The following is a 4,618-nucleotide window of genomic DNA, read 5'->3' as shown; positions in this document are numbered from 1 at the left end:
TTGGCTGATTATTTATTTACTGATGACGAATAGCACATTTCAGTAATTATATGAATAATCATATGCACTCCTTGAGAAACATGCTCAAATTTTCCTGTGGCATAGTACCCAGAAAATCAATGTAATAAGAAAAAAATTGATGAAAAATCGTTAAGTACAAAATTATAAGCACATGCGTACTGAAGGTGGTTAGTTTTTATGCATATTTTATGATTCGATAGTGAAACTGCACACATGCATCCCTCGGTTTGCGGCGTTGCAAACTTTCCTGTTACACTTTCTCTTTTATAACTAAAATTACTAAACGTAATTTCTTGAAAAATGTGGCAAGTTTCTCCTCTATGTGGAGAGTACTCTGAAAATTTTAAATCATGATATTGGTTCGGTTTCCGCTTAAAAAATAAAATAGGAGCAGAGACTTAGAAACTCCGCGACCAACCCTGGTAAAAAAGGCAAGTGTCAGGTCAGTGGCAGATTGCTCTGACGTCAGTGAAATTGGCTCTGAGGTAAGTGTTGAGGACTTGACTCAACACTTGGGCAAGAGGTCAGCACTGAGGTAAGCCGCACTGTGGTTATGAGAAGGACTTACGTATGTGATCGGTTTTGCTGAACGTAAGAGCCACTGACGTCAGGAGGAAGACTTACCTCAGTGTGGCACCACTTTCCTCAAGGATGGATAATGGATGTCCATCTCTGAGGTAAGAAGGACTGAGGTCTGGACTTGGTACAGAGGGTTCATCTCGGACATCAGTCCTAATTGAGCTACACATTCCCAAAAATCAGAGATGGCTCCTGTCACGTTAGGGAGGATTTGTTACGTTTGACCATGTCGAGGTAAGCGGGTCCATAGGCGGTTCTACGGGGGTGCCAGTAGGTGCCGGGCACCCCCAAGCAAAAATTAAGTACGGTTACCGGAACCGTGAAAGAGGCTTTTGGGCAAGTAAAAGCGTCGAGAAAAAATCGTATTATGAAGCGCAAAAATTTGGCAATTTTTTTATTTCATGAATTTTTTAAATCTGCAGGTGTCCAGTATTCAATGATTATGGGCAAGGGCTGATGGGAGGAGGGGGATCTCGTCGAAAGTTGACTTCTGGTAAATCATGAGGTAAAACATGCCATGATGCCGTTCGTAGAGAGAACAGTTGCTCTTGAAATAAGCTTCGAAGACATTATTGAAGAGTTCAAGAGGATAGTGCCGTTTGAACGGAGAATGCACCTGATACCCTTATTTTTTTAAATACGTACACATAGTTTATTCCCTCGAAAATTGAAGTGCACGAATAAATATACAATAATAATATTTAAGTGCTGACATAAAACAGCACTTAAATATATTAAATCTATAAGTAAAAGAAAGATATTAATCATTAGCAATAGAGAAGGAGAGGTAGAATAATATATATATTAATCATTAGCAATAGAGAAGGAGAGGTAGAATAATATATACATAAAGTAATATGGTTATTAATATTTAAGTGCTGACATAAAACAGCACTTAAATATACTAAATCTATAATTAAAAAAAGATATTAATCATTAGCAATAGAGAAGGAGAGGTAGAATAATATATATATTAATCATTAGCAATAGAGAAGGAGAGGTAGAATAATATAGCAGCCATTCCATGTAAGGAGGGGGGGGGGTGCTCAGGTGGCTGGGTAGAGCTGAGGAACAAGCCGGTTTGTAGAGTATTTTTTGGGTAGAGATATGTATATTATTCACAACAAAACACACTTTTACAACAACTACTTCTGACTTCTACGACTACTTCTGACTTCAACAACTACTTCTGACTTCAACAACTACTTCTGACTTCAACAACTACTTCTGACTTCAACAACTACTTCTGACTTCAACAACTACTTCTGACTTCAACTACTTCTTCAAACTTCAACTACTTACGCGTAGGGCTGCGGGCCTCTTGTATGAACGTTAGACCCCGGCACGTCGATTGATCAGCTGTTTTATAGCTGTTTTACCTTCACTTCTTTCTTACTTTTTTATCTTCTACCTTCACCTCTATTTATTGATTTTTTAACCAGTATAAAATTTAATATAAAAAAGACCATGCAGATTACTGCTTTGAAAGATTCTGTATTCACTCACACTGAGAAAAAATCTCATAGCAATTAATTGAAAATGTTTTAAACAGAATTAATATTGATAGCCGTGTTTTACAAAGATTCTACTGTTTTCTGTAAGATTTTAGTTTTGATGGAAACTTTTGCTAAAAATTTTCTACTTTAACAAGGGGACTCAGAATGGGGCAACACATAAAAGATGTGTGCTCCAAAGCCAAAAGAGTTGTCTCAAATTTCCGTCCAATCCTTCCTAATCTGGGCGGTACTACATTTATAAAAAGGAAACTTATAATCCATGCTGTCTTTTCAATTATTTTTTATGGTCTAGCAGTCTGGGCCAACACAAAAATATCAAAAACAAACAAGAACGAAATTAGGAAAACCATTAGACCTCTTAAAATCGCCCTGTGTTCTGCTCATCGTACGACCTCTGATTTCTGTTTGGATATAATCTCCGGAATCCCTCCAACCGAAATTCTGATCGAAGAACGCCTAGCCAGATATAATCAAGAAGATCAACCTGAAATAGAAAGAAATAAAATCACAAAATGGCTAATAAAATGGAACTCTGAAGAAAAGAATTTCTGGATTAGAAGTGTCATACCTGATCCGAGACGATGGCTTGAGAGGAGATTTGGCGAGACTGATTTTTATATCACCCAGTTTCTTTCGGGCCATGGAGCATTCGCCCAATATCTCCACCGTTTTAAATTAAGAGACTCTCCAGATTGCACCTGTAACAAAAAAGAAGAAGACACACCATATCACACGTTTTTTACATGCGAATATAACAAGGATCTTAGAACCAAACTGGAAAAGGAAACAGAACAAATCATCTCTACCAAAAACATTATGGAAATAATGACTTCAACAAAAGAAAATTGGAGAAAAGTCCATCACTTCATCCGCGAAACTCTCAAGAGGAATCAACTTCTCTTAAACTCAAGCCAACCACACAAATCCTCCCTCGAAGAAAAACCAAACGGTGATGGCGAGGTCAATCAAATCCATCAATAACTAAGAGACTGAGGATCTCAAGAAACAACTTTTATTAAATTAGAAATTAAGCTTTTATGGGACAGGGGGGAATCCATAATAAACAAAATGTATTTTATAGGAATTTTCAATCTTAGAATGTATATGATTAGGCCTTCGGGTGAAAGTATCACTTCCACCCTGTAGATAAACTCAATAAATAATTGATTATGTGAAAAAAAAAATTTCTACATTGAATTGTTAGGTATTTAAGTATAGAAAGGAAGGAGAGAAAATGGGAAAGGAGGGTAGAAAAGGGATAAAACTTGAGGGCCGAAACTTAGGCCTCCTCTGAGCGACCGTCCCCTTCGGGGCCGGTCTCCGACATTTTCCGCCTCTGGGCACCCCCAAGCATGAAGGCCTAGAATCGCCTATGAGCGGGTCGGTTGAGTTTTAGACGGACTGAAAACATCTAAATAAATCCTCAATCGCGCTCTAGAAATAGCGAAGTTTGTGGGAGAGCAAAAATTAAGTTTATATCTTCGATTAAGCGGTTTTGGAAGAATAACACTCGGAAGTTGTTGGATAAACAAGATGAACACTTTGTTCACGTCACCGCTTACAATAGATGGACATTCTGCACTTGATAAAATATACTAAAGTGACTTGCGAGAGCTTAAGAATTGACAGATAATCATAGCTGAGGTGGTAAACGCAAAGTGAAGTACATCGCCGAGTTATCGGGGCACGCAGGGCCAGAGAGAGCAGCTTTTAGGCTGCATTGCATCAGCCATCCTTTACACCGATAAAAAAGATATTAAAGAAATGAGATGATGTGTCTGATTGTATGCAAGCAGTGACTTCAGGCCTTAAAATGCTCGTCATGAGAAACTAAGAGAGAGACAGAGGAAATGAGGGAGAAAAGGACAGATGAAAAACCGTCTCGGGGCGAATTTGGAAGAAAGGTTGCGTAATACGCGACAGCTCCTTCTTATCCTCAAAAAAAAAAAAAAAAAAAAAAAAAAAAAAAAAATTAAAAAAGATGGAAACAATTAAAATTAATGATTGTAACTAATCATAAAAAAGGTAAAAATGATGCGACACAAAAATTTAAAATCAACAGATAAAAAACATTTAGTATGAAGAGGTTAGAAATTTGAAGAAAATTGAAAATTAACTTGAAAAAATTAAACGCGTTTACTCGCGTTGAACACATTTTTTGGGAAAGCCCTGTCAACACTACTAGCAAAAGGTCACGGAACTTTGCGCGAAAGTCAAGTTTCGTAAACCTATCTCTAATGGACAAGCCCTTCCATTCATGAGAAATGAACGAAAAAATTATGAAAGAACAAACACAATTTGGTTTAATGATTTTAACTTCCGCCGCCGCGTCGTGTTTGACGCAATGCGTGAAGTATTCACGCAGTCTTGTAGGCGCTATGCGTTTCACGCTGACCGCACTGTGTTTGGCGCAATGCGTGAAATATTCATGCATTCTTGTAGGCGCTATCCGTTTCACGCTGACCACAATAACCGCACTGTCGCACTGTGTTTGATGCAAT

The 4,618-nt window shown here is 37.8% G+C and overlaps 1 long non-coding RNA gene across 1 annotated transcript; it reads right to left on the bottom strand.

Annotated features, from left to right (window-relative positions):
• Positions 1-1,639: 1,639 nt before the first annotated feature.
• LOC140225996 (uncharacterized) lies at positions 1,640-4,030 on the bottom strand. The gene is made up of 3 exons (XR_011900799.1): positions 3,680-4,030; positions 2,686-2,815; positions 1,640-2,601 (listed from the first exon to the last, which is right to left on the bottom strand). It is a non-coding gene; the product is annotated as an uncharacterized lncRNA (long non-coding RNA).
• Between the last annotated feature and the right edge of the window lie 588 nt (positions 4,031-4,618).

The sequence above is a fragment of the Bemisia tabaci genome, chromosome 1 (assembly GCF_918797505.1).
Source record: "Bemisia tabaci chromosome 1, PGI_BMITA_v3".
In the NCBI taxonomy this organism is placed as follows: Eukaryota; Metazoa; Arthropoda; class Insecta; order Hemiptera; family Aleyrodidae; genus Bemisia; species Bemisia tabaci.
The sequence above is the reverse complement of the archived record's forward strand: the minus strand, read 5'-3'. Positions and strand labels throughout refer to the sequence as shown.